The sequence below is a fragment of the Agelaius tricolor genome, unplaced genomic scaffold (genome assembly GCF_023055355.1).
Source record: "Agelaius tricolor isolate 1412-34295 unplaced genomic scaffold, bAgeTri1.0.p SCAF_2, whole genome shotgun sequence".
NCBI classification, from domain to species: domain Eukaryota; kingdom Metazoa; phylum Chordata; class Aves; order Passeriformes; family Icteridae; genus Agelaius; species Agelaius tricolor.
In genome coordinates, this window is record NW_027269262.1 from 10445582 (window position 1) to 10461387 (window position 15806).

The following is a 15806-nucleotide window of genomic DNA, read 5'->3' on the forward strand; positions in this document are numbered from 1 at the left end:
GACTGACTGTATGGCTGTAATAAAGACAATTTAATCTAAGAACATCAAGACAGTCTAAAATATATTAAAAAAACCCCAACAAAACACTAAAATCACATGGCAAAAGGGCTTAATGTGCCCTCAGCAGACCTGGCTATGCCAAATTTAATTAAAGAGTTCTATTTGTGTCAATAAATTATCATCCAAGGTAAAATAAAAGTCATTCAAGTCGTTAAAATTTAATTTTATTTAGATACACAATTAGTGGGTTTATCCTATTGCAAAATAATTCAGCCAAGGAATCAATGCTAGCACCAAGTACAAGTGAGTTTACAAACAATCCAAACAGTCTTCTGACACTAACTGGCTACAGGTAAGGACAGAATGTTTTATATAAATGGCATATATGTGTACATACACATACACAAATGGGTATCTCTGTAACTATTTCCTGAAAGTAATTAGCTGAATGCTACTGTAATACTACTAAAACTAATAACTGGTTTTTTACAGAAGTTGCTGAAGGCAGCTTCAGAAATTAGACAAAGCAAAAAAAAAAAAAAAACACCAAAAAAAACAACAAAACCAAAACCACAAACCCAAAAAACAAAACAAACAAAAACCAAAAAACCCACAGCATTCATCATTTTGTCTATCTGCATCTCTCCATTTTTTTAAAGGTGGTGCTTTAGCCCTGTGTTTGTTTTGTACAATTTTACAGTAAAATATAGATGAAATCAGGTCAAGAAAGTGGACCAAGAACAAGCCTAATGGACTCTTGCAAGTGAGCTCTCCACCTGTGTGTTGCTGCAGCAGGGATGGAAAACACTCCCAGTGCTGCCATCTGTGCCAGGATGCCTGCTAACCTGTGGCAGAAGCCTGGGTGTGGAGGATGGGCAAGATGTGCTCATGCATATTTTATCCAAGGGGCCTTTACAAACCCACCAAAAAGTGAATCAGAGTCCAGAAGGATAATTGTTATTGCTGGGAAATTGTCACATCATCTAACCTGAGACACCCAGTAGGTAATTAAGGCAGTAGCTGCCTAATGTGTCTGCACCAGCAAATTGGGTCACTCCTTCTTTTACCCAGCTCCAGTGATTACACATCCTGTATTCATGTTAGCTCCCTTTGGGAGTGAACATCCAAGAGGAAACTCAGGCACCTCGAGGGAACAGCATCTTCCTGGTCTGCAAAGAGAGGGCACTCTGAAAGAAAAATCTCTTGCTGCCTCCAAAAGAGACACTCCTTAAACTCTTAACTCAGCAGATTTTGCCCTCTAAACCTTTCTTTTTAGGGACAGGGAGTGGCATACATTTTCTTTTTCTTTTACAAAAAGAACCCAAACCACTTCTCTGAAGGCTGGAAAAAAAGCTGTGTCATTAATATATGCATTTTGAACAGAAAAAACACCACATATGTGTACATATGTATGCACATGTGTCTGAGCATCTTTTTTTTTTTTAATTTTGCAGCTGCTATGAAGGGATTCTGGGGTCAATGTAGAGTTTGATGGGTTTGAGTGATCAGGAATTACCTGCTTGCCCCAGGATCTCACCCTGGTGCCATCCACAAGGAGCAGGCCTAGCAACAGCTGTAAGAGGCCAATTTACTGTGGAGACCATCAGAACCCACAGCTTTAGGAAGGAGAATGATGTTTGTAGGTGTCACATTCTCTTTCACTGAGGTCATTAGCTCTTGAGGTACAAGGAGGACAGAGGTGGGATTTGTGTTTATGATAAAGATATGTTCTAATGCTCAACTTTAGGATTCTACAGAGCCTCTAAAAAAAGGTAGAGAGATGGTATTGGGGACCAATTCCTTACTTTCATTTTTATTGTGGTACTCCTGCCAGTTGGAATTGGAATTAGGGTGAGGCCAGTAACACTTTCAAAGGGCCAGTTTGATTCTATAGGACACAAAATCACAGGGAAAGAACTGGTGGTGCTGTGATCAAGGCCATAGTTTCTCTTTTCCCATAGGGAATGGTACCTTGGCTATTCGCAGGCATAGAGGATGGGGTAGGCTTGGATCCTGTAGTTTTACTTTAATTCATCATTGTAGGGCTTTCAATAATGTAAGGACAGCTGGTGTGAGCAGAAGTAAAATCACGTGGTCCTTTAGGGAGGGAGGTTATCTCCTCTATATAAATAACATTAGGGTTTGTGTTGGGATTATAGTTACAGTTTGGAGAGTATAAAATACCAGAGGCACAACTCCTTCTTGCAATATGCAAAGCCTAAAGACATAGTGAGAGGATTTGTGTTGAGAAGAGAAAATTCTCTTCAAGCTCTTTTCCAACACAGATTGGTTCCCTGACTTACAGCTGTGATCAGGGTTTGAAGGTCTGGGAAACCTTCATGAACCCAGCATTCTACTGAATGCTACAGCAGTTATACAGCTACAGAGAAGAGAAAGGTTGGCAAGGGCCCTTCCTCCTTTACATGCTCTTTTACTGCGAGTATTAGTGCCCTGGTATCAGACTTAGCTGTAGGGATAGGGTGTGCAAATATCAGCCCCCATGCCCCATATTATCCCATTCCCCACAGTCCAGAGGCAGAATGCAGCAGATTTCTGCAGTGATCCATACCCTTTCAGAGTAGGAAAAGGTGTAAGGCCTAAAGCACCAATAGACAAGCCTGTTCCCACCCATGGTGAGATGAGGGAAATAAACATTCATATTGGCATGAGTGGACGGGGCCCTTAGGCTTGGCTCTCTCCTTCTGCAGGGACCCATCACTTGGACTAGCAATCAGAGGAGACAATTTGCAATTAAATCCGTGGGTCTCTGGGCTAATATAAATCCAGATCCGGCTTGCTCAGGACTAAAGCCCACATGGAATTGCATAGATGGAAGATAAAAGACGAGAAGTGCTCTTTGCCACATGGAGACGAGTATCCAGTTTATTAGCTTGAGATAGCACACTTCAGTGGCAGCAACCACCCAGATAGCAAAGAGCCAAGACCCCACCTGCCGTAGGGTTTTATGCCCCAGGCGGTGGGGGCGGGAAAGAGGACCACGGCCAATGGGATAGCATTGGGGAGGGGCGAGGGGAGGGACCACCCATGGGACAGACCACTAAGGGAGGGGGGCATCGGGACAAACCATGTGATGAGAAAGGGGGAATAAATGGTCCACATGACCTGACATACCCAGCAAAATTTTCCCATCACCAGGGTAAAAACACCAACTAAATAAGCTATTTAATGCATTACAACAACAATTTATATTTTTAAGAGCTGTCTGTGTGTCCAGAGTCAGAGTAAGTGTGGAGACCAATGCTCTGTTTTATTGTGGGGATTGCTGCCCAGGATACAATTAAAGTAAAGATTTGAGCTGGGATTATCTTTACTCTCTCCTCAGCTTTTCCCCTTGCTTTCTGCAGTGCATGTGTGGTAGTTCATTCCTTCTGGAGTAAATCAATCATCTCCCTCCCAGAGGAAATCTGAAGATGAGTGATGGGGGAGCAGCACACACAGATTTTGTGGTCACAGATGTCATCATATTCAGCTCTTCTCTCCCAGGACAAGCCAAGCAGTGTCCCTAGCAGGCCCTGAAGCCTTCTGCTTGTCCTGGGGGACCAATCTCATGCCCATCACTCAGGCACCACTGAGGTGTACATGACACAGCCACCTCTGGCACTTAAAGCACTTTGGATTAACCCCCACCCCCACACATAACAGTGATCTTTATGTCTCTGAGTCACTGGGGCTGCCCAGTGAGAAGACTTTGGAGTGAACGTCCTGGCCACTCCATGGCAGAGGCACAGCCCTGAGCACTGCAGGCACCAGCTGTGTTGTCCCAAGCAGTGACACATCTGTCCTGTGCCCCTTGCAGAGACCACAGTGAGAAAGGAATTTGAACTGCTTGGAAAAGAAGCTCCAGAGGTTGTCCTCCTTGCATTGACGACTGAGATGACATTTTGATGCTTAGTCAGGTGTTAGAGATCTCTTTCTTCCCACAACAATTCCTTCCTTCACACACTTCTGATTTTATTTTCTGGTCCATGGTTGGTTTTACTGCACAGTGACACAAAACCATAGGGCAGTCTATGTAATAGCAGGAAAACCTGTTTCAGAAAAGAGAATAATAATATTACTATCCCAAACAAAAAGAAGGAAAAGAAAGTGATTAAAATTTTGACTATATAATTGTAATAGATTTCAAATTAAAACCACTCAAAGCATTTTTGTGCCCTGAAAAAAAAAAATCTCCATTTTTGTGGTAATTTTTTGCCTCAAATCTTCTGCAGGCTTAACATATATGAAGCAAATATCAACTCTTAACAGCACTTCATCTCTAACACTGCATGACTACTACTACTACTACTACTACTACAGTCAAGCATTTGTATGCTATCCTCAGGTGAGCATAGGTGTCTTCTAACTCTTTAGAAACAATCACATGTGAGCAGAAAAGTAAAGATGGCTTGGGGTAAAATTCCAGCCAAGAGTCAGAATCTCCTGGTAACTGTAGCTGCTTCAGGATTTCCCCACACACCACAGACACAAAGCCATGATGCAATAAGCAATTCTGAGTCCAGCAGGTACAGAGGAGGTTGGGGTCTGTTTAGACAAAGAAATAAGGTTACTTACCAAAGCTTACCAAGGAAGCTTGTGGCGCAACTGGTGATGCACCTCTGGCATTTGTGGTTTGTGTTTCTAGCCCCCAAGCTGTATTTCCTTCTTCTTCTAGATAGCTGCCTTCATCCACATGGAAAAAGAATGCATGAGGTAAGATTTATTCTGGTTGTAAGCCAGTTCAGTCATCTGTGGTATTGGTGACAGTCGTGAAGAGAAGTTGTCTTTGAACACTAAGGTAGCTTTGTGCATACAAATATTCTTGATAGTGAGCATCAGTTGAAGAAGAGACAAAGCTTACATTCCTGATTTAAAGAGCTATCGTTCCACCCTACAAAATAAATCAACATTCCTGCTAAACCAGCTATCTTTCCATCCTGCGACATACAGCAACATTGAGGAGAAGAGAGAATATTTCCTGAGTTTTTCATTCAACCAACCTTTGTGTTATGGGTAACTCCAGTCTTTTAGACCATACACAGCTTTCTTGAATACTGTTGGGCAGGAGGGCTCACTGTAAAAATCCAGCAATGGTGTGGCTGAAGCAAGAACTTTTATTTCTTCCTCTTTAGGGGCAAGTGTTGGCTGGATATGCAGTTATGTATCTCTCACATTCAGCTGCATTCAAAATCCTTTAAAAAGAACAGTGGTAAAGAAGGCTGGACTCACTCTGGAGGAAGCTTTCTGATCACAAATTCAAGGAGCACAGATATATTTTTATTTATCTTTTAAACACTGATTACTGGGAAGCAGAAGTGTTTTTAAACACTTTAGTTCCAGTGTCCTGAGGTTTTTAATGGAAAGCGAAAATTATGAAGGTCATGTATTAATATTTCATTGACCATGAATCAAGACTGGTTGGCTGGCAAATATTTTATGCCTTCCCACCTGTGCAGAATTGCCATTGTCCTCCATTAAGGACCTGATTCCCATTAGCTGCTTGTGACGGATGGGGGGAAGGGGAACATGTTGTGTGTGCAGTGCTGGAATAGGGAATGAGATTTTTGCAACCTTTCATTTAAAAAAGAAATCCTTGGGGGTCTGTGAATGGCAGGCTGTACTAGAGATCTCTCAGAGGCGTTCAGACCTAATGGCACGATGACACCAGAGCTAACCTTTCTTCACCAACCTCCTTTGTGTCAAGGGCTGACATGGCTGATTTCAGAAAGCAATGATTGCTTCTCCCCTTGCTTTAGTCTGATGTGGAAAAGGCTGGTTGGAAATCACTGTTTGCTGTTTTGATTGAATGCATCAGGACTCAGGGTATTTCTTCTTTCTTTAAAGGCAGACATTAGTATTCTGGCTATCTGAAGCTCACTATGGAAAATATTCTAGTTGGGGTAGACTGCCTGCCAGGAAAGACTGATGGTTTGGTTCAGTAAAGAAAATTAAACTAAAATAAGATCTGAATCTGAAGCTCTGGCCCCAGTCTGAGTTGAGATGTATTTCTGTTTCTAAAGGAGTCCTAAAAAAACCCTTAATTTAATTCTAAAACCAAAAGAAAACATTTTGTATTTGAGCTTATTTTTTTCTGATGCTGGCTGAGGTCAAAACAAGCAATATCCACAGAATGATATTCGAAGATTTTTGCCTTAAAGAAAACTTGGGAAAAAATCCTATCTCTTTCTGAAACAATTGTTCTTATGAGGCTGTTGGGCTAATTTTGCAGACATGAGAGCTGCAACTAATCACACTAAAATCAGACTGCCTGATGCTACCTCAGATACATGTTGAGTCCTTGAAACCATAAGAGCTCTTATCCAGCTAGTAGTGGTCTCAAGAAGAGTGAAGCATCCATGTGAAAATCACGTTTTTCTGGATCTGGGCTGCCAAAGTTTGCTCAATGTTTGCTGCACTCAGCCCTTTCACAGCACTCTCTGGGTACCTTCCTTGAAGTCTTGCTCATGTTCTTGCAACTTTTCAGTAATTTCCAGGAGTTCATAATTTTGCTGTGACTCCATTTCCTCTGTCCAGCTGGTCTGTATGGACCACTTAACAGCTTTCCTCCTGTGAACATCCCTGGGCAGAGATCAGCAGGGATGGAAATCCTGCTTTCTGCAACAGTAACTTCTGGAGATCATCTGCACCATAACGGGATGGATGATAGTAAATGACAGCCAGGAAGCTGCCTTTACATGGCTCCTGAGGAGGCTGGGACAGAGAGAAAAGATGCGCTACAGAGAGAAACATTTTCCTAAGGATGTCTCCAAAATTACACCATACTGTGTTATGAATGTTCACAACTGGATGTCCTTGCCACCTCCACACTGTAAACAAACAGGATTTGAAGTGAGTGCAGGCAGAAGATATCCTGCCTTTACATTGTCCCACAGGTTTTCTAGAACATAAACATAAGCAGTAGCAATTGTGCAGCAGGGCACAAGAGTATTAGCGCAAGGGTTTGGACAAGAAACAGAAAACATCTCTCACTTGAAAGGCAAAAACATACATAGATTAAAAAGTAGGTCAGAAAATTATGTGTGTTTACTCCAGAATACATTAACATCAAAAATGATTGTATTATTAATTTAAAAAATAGATTAATAATTGGGTAGAAGAGAGAAAAAAAATGACAGCTTCTCAAAGATCTTTTACAGAAGAAAATGAGGAAGGTAGCAAGGGATACATCCATCCAACTGTTACAAAAAGAGAAATGGTGAAAAAAATCTATAAAAGCTTCCCTTTTATTGTTTTTCTAACCTCATTTCCAATAGTTTTCCCATTACTTGCTCTGCTCGGGGAATCCTTCTGCTTTTCTTTAAGGTGTTTTTCCTCATGTTATTTTGCATCATATATTTTTATTAAATCAATTGCCATGAAATTTACATCATATAGCTTAATTAAAGGGAAATTATTTTGCTGAGGAGCCTGATGGTGGACGAATGGAATCAAGCAACTTCACTAGAAGACTATCTTCTTCATAAAGCCATTCATTTCCAAGTTTAGTCCTTGGGAAACAATAAATGGAATACTATTTTACTGCCTAGAAAATATGACACCTTGTTGGCACATCTTAAATATTTATGACAAGTCCACCACGCTATGCTGAAATGATCTTTTTTTATAACTCTGGTTAAAAAAAAAGGGCTTATTTTAACAAGGGCTGGGATGCTAATAGGTGGCAGTTAATTGTCCACAGATGATTAGGGGAAAAATCAGGCAGAAGAAAAATTTTCCAGGTCATCACTTCTGCTGAGAACATCAGGATTTCAAACAGTAGTAAAAGTTTAAAAAGTGTACTGGTGAAATAAAAAGATATTTTACTCATTTGTCTCCACTAAGATGTCAACTCTGCCATACTTACTGCATACAGCAGCCATGGTGGAAAACTGATAATTATACTTCTACCTCTTCTCATCATTTTATGAACACTGGGTATAATTAGTTTCTGTGGCACCATGCCATGCTAGGCCCTTGTGTATAAGTGCATAGAGTGCTGCAGTCCCACTGTGCTTGTTGTCTGCATTCCAGGGGATGTCCCAATGACAAATCCTTCCAGAGGATGCATCGTGCCTAATACTGCTGATTTTCAAAGTGATTAAATAGCAGCTTTAAACCAGTTTTGGACAGGAAGCTCCAAAAATCTTTGCATATTCCTCTCTTGCTTCTTCCAAAATTCCTACCTCCTCCTCTCTCCCCTCTCTATCATGTACCCTATAACAAAATCCTCAGCAAGACCATTCCTTCTTACATTTAAAGACATGGGGAATAAAGAGGATGCTTCTCTATTACCTGCTTCCATCCTCTACTCTGAAAGCTTCAGAGAGAATAGTTTTGATGTCTACTTTGGCTCCACCACATCCCTGTGTATGAGTTTTCTTGGTGCTGCTGGAAATGAAATTCATGATTAAACAGCACAATACCAGGGCCCTCTGTTGTTCTTGAGGCAAAGGAGAGTGACATCACACATGGCTAAAGGAAGCTCTGGTGCCACCCGTGGTGTGGGCAGGTGTCCAGGTCAGTGCATGGGTCTCAGGAACAGCCTTTCTCACCATCCCTCACAACCCTCTTTTCTGTTACTGGTTTCACTCTCCCTGTAAAACCTTTCCTATAGGTTGCTTTCCTTCTTAGGTTTTTTTTCTTTCTTCTTTTTCTTCTTCTTTTTCACTCTCACCTTCAAGGCATTTATATGCTGTGGTAGTGAGAGAATTTGCTTAATGTCGTAGAAAACAAGATTTTTTTTTTTTGACTATTGACAGCAATTGGTCTTCTTTATGCAGGCAATAAAAGAATGAAAGGGAAAGTGAGGGAAGCTGCTAATATCTCATAACCATTTTTTTTACTGTGATGAATTAGCTTCAACAGACACTTAAACAGCCCGCAATCTGATTTTTTAACTTTGGCCTGCTACTTTGAGAAAGCACTGACAGCAGAACAAAGTACAGGCTACACTGAAACCAGGCACACCTGAATTAATCTCCACTGTGTATTGATAAAAACAGTGCATTATAAGTAATGTGGAGTTTGGTTTTACTTCCAGTTTGCTTGATAACATTAACTCTCTAGGACTTTATTGCTGAAAAGGAGACAATCCCCGATTTTCTATTTGTGTTTTTGTTTTCTTTTTTTTTTTTTTTTTCAAAAATGAAATGGGAGTATACAGAATTTTCCCTGCCTTAACTAAACATATGAATTTCAGTATCTTCAACAGTTTTGAACAGTTTTCATTTTTATTAATCATAAATAACTATTTTCATGGCATAAGGTTCACCTGTGGATCTCATTGCCTTTAGTGCCAGCAGGATGTGTGGATTGAGATAAGGACTGGAAAAAGTCACATGCACATAAAACAGGGTCACCACTGTTATGAGAGAGACATAGAATACAGAAAATTGGGCAGCTGCTGTAAGAGCTATGTTAGCTCTGAATTTCTGGGTTTCCCAGCTTAGGGGGATTGGATTGAGCTGACCTGTGCCTGTAGATGACACTTTCTCAAACCAGTGCTTCAGCTGGGAAGTGCAGTCACTTCCCCAACTGACCTGTCAGGTGTTGTCTGACAAGATATATAGGGTGGTGAAATGTTCTCTTTTAAACCCTTATAATGATCCTGCAGTGATGCCAGATTCCACATTTTTGATGAGTGTTCTCTGCCTGGTGATGGATGGATTCAGAGGGAGAGCAAAGGCTTTCCCCTCTGGGGAAATATCTGAGCGAGCTGCTGGAACTCACCACGATGCCAGAGCAAGTCTGCCCTAATCTAACACTGCACTGAGCCAGGGGCAGCAGCCCCTCCCTGCTCCCACTGCGAGGATCTCTCCTTTTAATGCCTCCTTTTCTTTCCAACAGGTGTTTAGGCAGGGAAGAGGAAGAGAAAGAAAGGGGAGAAAAGGAGGAAAAGCTCCCTATGCTGAGGCACTCTGGAGCCGCTTGTGTAAAAGGGATAAAATGTCAGTAAGAATGTCAAGTCTGTTGCAGGTAGAAAAATTTGAGGAAGCAATGCTTTCACTCAAAATAAATGGGCAAATATTGAGGAGATTTTAATTTGCTTATGGGTGAGAGAAGAGGAGGTGAACACAGGAAGGGCTTTTGCTCTTCACTCAGTGAAAAGGGCAGCAGAAACTGAGTTATTTGGGACTTTCCCGACTTTCACCTCCAGGCATTAAATTCCTTCCCTTTGCCATTACCACTCCAGAGTCTTTCTAAAGGGCCTGAGTTCCCAAATTCCTTTAAACTGCACAGGATAGGCAAGGCATGAATTTGGACACCTGCCCTAATCCTGAAAGTCTATGTGAAGGAAATTTTGGGTCAGCTACAATTATTTCCTACTGTCCATAGGTGCTGGGAAGCTGTGTGTTGGTCCCATGAAACTGCTGCTCAAAGCAGACTAGGCTTTACAAAGGCTAAATCTGCTTCTAAAGACATAACACCTTCCTCTCATCAAGGTTATCAGATTGGGCTCCAAATTTACATGGGCTGAGGTTCACAGGAGCAGAATTGGACAGTAACTCAGGTAGAAAGGGATCTCTGGGTGTTCTCTGGCCCAACCTCCCTGCTCAAGCTCAGACAGCTTTAAAATCAGGTCAGGCTACTCAGAGCTCAGCAAGCTGAATTTTTAGCATCTTTGAGGATGGAGAGCCTGCTGGATGCCTGGGCACCTGTTCCAGTGTTTGACCAACCTTGTTGTGATGTTTGCTCCCTTAAGATCTATCTGGAGCTTTCCAAGTCCCAGATGGCATCTTGTGGCCTCTTGTCCTGTCACTTTGTGCCTCTGGGAAGAGCCTGGCTCCGTCTTCTCTACACCCTCTCATCAGACAGCTGCAAACAGCAATGAAGTTCTCCTTCTGCATTTTCTGGATGAGGCTGAATAAATCTCATCCCTGCAGAGCTACAGCTGGAAGAGAGCTGGAAAGGATCTGCCAAAGGAAAGGCAGAAGCTGCAACTAAGAGTAGGGGGGGCTGTGTTAGGAAGAGTTTCCATTGGGTCAGGGGACATGGCCCTTCCTTGCTTAGCACTGGTGAGGCCACGCCTGGAATGCTGTCTCCAGGAATGCAGGGATGCTCCCTAAAGGACAGGAGAATTGAAAGCCCATGGTTAGATAGGGGCTAGGAGGAGCACACTAAATGAGAATGGAAGCTGCAAACAGCGCCTTCTGCTCGGGGTCAAACTAGGGTGAGGGCTGATGTAAAGGAAAAGCTGAAACCTCCAGCCCACTGGACATGTCTCAGTGGGGCTGAAAGAAACTGCCCAAGGAAACTGTAAGCTAATAGCAGAATCCATCTCTGAGGAATACTGCGTATCTGGGCAGTGGGGACACTGTCTTAGGAGTAAGTCACTGGCCAGGATTGAGAAGTCAGGGGTTGAGGGAGAGAAGGAAAAAGCTGAGAGCTATCTTTGGTGTGGGGATGGACAGGGACTGCCACAGCATCCTGAGGGTGGCAAAAATAGTCAAGCATAGTCAAGGCTCTCTAAGCCTTTTATTGTTGAGAGGTTGAGTTGGTTACTTGGAGGCCCAGAGTAGGGTTAGGATAATTGTTGAGGGGTAGAGAAAAGGGAAAAATTTACTCTGAGTGGGGCTGGAAAATGATTCCCCAAGTAATGCATGGGGCTGATGCCTGTTTTCATTGAGATTTACCACTGATGTTTTTGCTATATGCCTCGGGCCCTTGTCAGTGCAGTCCTGCTTGAGATTTCTTGCTGAAAATAGAGAATACTTCTGCTTCTCTCCATGCAAAATTCACCTTCTCAGCCACTTGCTGCCGCAGGGAGAGTTGTGTCATGGTGATGCTGGGACCATTCCATCTTCCTAGCATCTGCATTAGGCTCTCAGCTGCTCAGTTTGACATACAGAATGAAAAGAAAACAACATAAAGGAATCAAAACACTCTAAAACACCCCCTTAGGGCAGAGGTAGAGCATTTATGCAATAATGTCTTAAGTCATAACAAAACATTAAATTGTATATTAGGGGTGGGAACTGGAGGCTCAAACCAAGTTTTTCTCCTACCAATTGCAGTGGCTGCTGCTGTCACCAGGTGTGTGCCTGGGGGAACACAGGTCCCTGACATCCCAAAACAGGCAGGCCTCAGCATCAAGGGACTGAAGCATCAGTGCCCTGCAGGTGAAAGATATTTTTGAAGAGATTTCATAGAGTTATAGGCCAAAATTTTATAATGTTCATCCTTCATCCAGCACCTGAGTTCAAACTGGGTGCTAGATCCTGCAAATTCTTTGCACACAAGAGGAGCTTTGGGTTCACCAAACTCAGCAGGAAGGCCCTGAAGGATCTGGCAGCAGATAACTCACAGAACAGAGATGGAAGGGACCCACAAGGATCATCAAGTCCAGCTGTTTAGTGAGTGGCCTTTACAAGGATCAAACACACAACCAGCATCATGCTCCAAGCAACTGACCTAACCCCAGGCTCTGGACCCAGGGATGTGGTGCCATGAGATGTTAGCAGCCCATGGATGCTTGTCCATGAGATGTTAGCGGCCCATGGATGCTTGTCCATGAGATGTTAGCGGCCCATGGATGCTTGTCAGCACTCCAAGGACTCTGCTGCTGTGCAACAGTGTCTGTGGCATTGCAGGTTTGTAGGGTTTTCTGTTTTCTTGTCATGCAGGTCATTCAGTGGCTGGGTTTCCAGCCTGGCTGGAGGGAAGTGCTGGGGCACTGGGAACTGCAGGACAGGTGCCAGCAGGAAGGAAATATCCTGAACTGCTTTTCCCTAAGGGAAAACCTATCTTGTCACTGCCACCTGAGCTCTCACATCCTCCACTGGAGTCTGTTTTTCCTTATCTTACCTTCTTCTGCCTCTCATTTCAGCCCTTTGGATGCCATCCAGTGACAAGGGACATTCCAGTGACTTCTTTTGGAATTCTGTGACTCCTAACCCACCCAGATGGGTCAAATCCACACATAGTGTTAATATTTAGTACACAAGCTCTATACTTGTCACACTAACTGAGCCATACTGTACTGTCAGTAGATGCACCTTACTAACCAGCCTGTGGTCCTTGGGATGGGAGCAGGAGTGATGTCTAGGCAGAGAGCAGCATCTCTGTGGGAGATGCTATAGCTGTGTGTGCTCCCCCTGTACTGCAGAGGGACTGCATTGGTCTCTCCCTGCTTCCAGCCACAACAGTGAAGAGCAGCTCCTAGCTCAGCTAACAAGACTCCCCTGGGAAGCTCCTTCCTATCTGAGATGACCTTGGGGAAAGCTGGCTCCAGGTGAGGACTTTCCTACGTGCCTAAATCAGAGGAGAGCAAATGTCCAATTAGTGTTCAATAGGGCCAGCAACCCTTTGTGGGCTGTTTTGGAGTCCCATTCTCTCCCTTGTGTTTCTTCCATCTCCTTGCACTGTGATGGAAGAGACTGTGCAGTTGCAGGGGGATAACACCACGGGCATGGGGGTGTGTTTGCAATCATTCCATCTTATGAGTGGATGCATCATGGATCAATCAATGCAAGGGAGCTGGCAGAAAAGCAGCAGTGGGCCCAAGGGGAAGGAGCAGGATACAGCTGTCCTTTCCACAGCAGTGAGCCACTTGGCCAGATTAGGAATGCCAGCAAAAAGGAGAACTTAATTCTCCTGGGAGTTTCTGCCATGCCTTCACAGTTACTGAGGTTCCATGCAGCTGGTCTTCAAAGGAGAAGGCACTGTGGTGGAAGGAAAGCCAGGGCTGGGAGACCCCTTGTCTCCCAGATGTGAAGAAACCAAGTCTGGCTGGGATTTCCTGTGCCAGGTCAGGGGTTGAGTGCACTGGGCTGGGACCAGGGGTTCTGTCAGGGCTAAGCCTCGAGCTGCTGGTTGAGCTGCACTGGTGAAAGGGGACAGGGAGCACAGCCCCAAATGGGCTTCTCCAGAATTGCCCCAGGGACACAGCATAGCCCTGAACCACCCACCTTCCCAAGGACATCTAGCACAATTTATCTGGGGCCAAGTGCTAGGACAGGAATACAGGTAAGGCAGATTATCTAAACTGGTGAAGTCATGCCATGCAGAATATCCCTTCAAAAGTGGCTTCAGGAGAATAAAAGGTAATTTCATTTTCCACTGCACTACAGAGTATTAAGCTCTAAGTTTGCCAAATACATCTGAGCTAACAAAACAGGAAATTTCTGGAGAGACAGAACTTCCTCAGAGCCCTAAAGACAGAACCAAAATGACTGACATTTTCTCATACTCTCTGTCATGTGTTTGACAAAAGCAGCATAATGTAACCCCCTTTACCTGGTACCCGGAGAGAGCAATGGCCTGTATAATGAGAAGATAAAGAAAAATTGAAGGGCTTGTAAAGGACATTTGTGAATCCTGAAAGCCATGAGATGTTCATTATCAGTTATCAGTGCATCAAGACACTCCTGAGATGTGCATCTTTGGAGAAGGCCTGTTATGAACGTTGCTGGGAACGATGAAATTCAGAGCTCTAACTCGCCCCAATTTAAAAATACCTTGCTAGGGTTTGAGAAGGTTGTGTCTTTTATTTTGTCTTGATTTGCAAGAAGACACCAACGAAGTTATGAACCAAAAATTGCAAGGCTTACCTTGATGCAGTGATATTGAGTAGTTGTGTGTTCTGATACACTCAGCTGGTGCCTTCAGCTCTCTCAGCCATGACAGCTCCAAAGTCCCAGAAAATTCCCATCTCTACAGGACTGTGTGAATTCATCTGAAGGAAGATGGCAATGACTGCATAAGTCTCTCTCAGCTATGAACAAAAAAAGATGCTACGTGCTGTCTGTGCCTTTGTGGATGGATCACGACACCTAAAGTTTGCATCCCTCTTGCAAACTAATTTTGCTATCCAGGACTTTTGTCAATTGTATGATACTGCCTGAATGAAATAGGGAAAAACCCTATTTCGATGTGAGTTAGCCACCTGCTTGCTTTCCAAGGAAAATTCCAGCACACCTTATAACTAACCATTTCATACCGTCAAAAATTAAACTAAATAAAAGTAAAATTATTCACCCAGGCTGAACACTGGTACAGACAAATGTATACCAGATTAGGAAAAATACCAGATTAGGAAATTTTACCTACAGGAACAAAGTTATTTTTATTTGATAACTAAGGAAATCCTACTGGCCCCACTTCCTAAACTTGTCCTGGCAGAGGTCAGTGGGGATTTTTCTGTGTCATTTAAAAAGCCTTTAATTACTCTTTCCTTGCATAGGACTTCCCTGTAAGGATAAGCAGGTTAATTACTTCCTGACTAGTATCTGCTTCTTCTTATTATTAATTATTCAGCAATTAATTATGAGGCATTGCCTCTCAGGGATATGTGTGAGTTATAATAGGCACCAATACAGATAGACTCTGCCCTGAGGAGTTTCCAATCTCTTCTTTTTAGTTGTATGACCAATGAGATGTAGCTTCATTTACACAAAACAAATGGAAAAGACACCCACCTCTCTAAGGCTGAGGAAGCAGAGGTTTATGGGATGGGTAACGCAGGCACTTTGTACATCTGTGTGACATATTCACATCACAAAGAGCGGGAGCAGCTACAAACACTCAACCTCAGATGGCTGTTCTGTGAGAAATCCACACCTAAACCTGCATCCCCAGGTGGCTGCCCTTAAGGGAATGCCCAGGCAGCGCAAGTGGGATTGAACACGGGGATCAAAAACCAGCCCTGTCCAGACTGAGACCACAAGATGCTAGCAGGGAAAATTGCTGTCCATCCTACATCCCTGACATCCCTCACATCCCTCACATCCAGCTCTGGATGTGAGCTCTGACTGCTGAAAAGCTGTTAAACACACAGCCTGCTCTGAGGAGATATCCCAGAAATAGCA

The 15806-nt window shown here is 43.3% G+C and overlaps 1 long non-coding RNA gene across 1 annotated transcript; it reads right to left on the reverse strand.

The window, feature by feature from the left end:
• Nucleotides 1–208: 208 nt before the first annotated feature.
• Nucleotides 209–14699, reverse strand: LOC139602558 (uncharacterized). The gene is made up of 5 exons (XR_011683300.1): nt 14550–14699; nt 12006–12113; nt 5001–11828; nt 4576–4891; nt 209–4049 (listed from the first exon to the last, which is right to left on the reverse strand). It is a non-coding gene; the product is annotated as an uncharacterized lncRNA (long non-coding RNA).
• Nucleotides 14700–15806: the final 1107 nt, after the last annotated feature.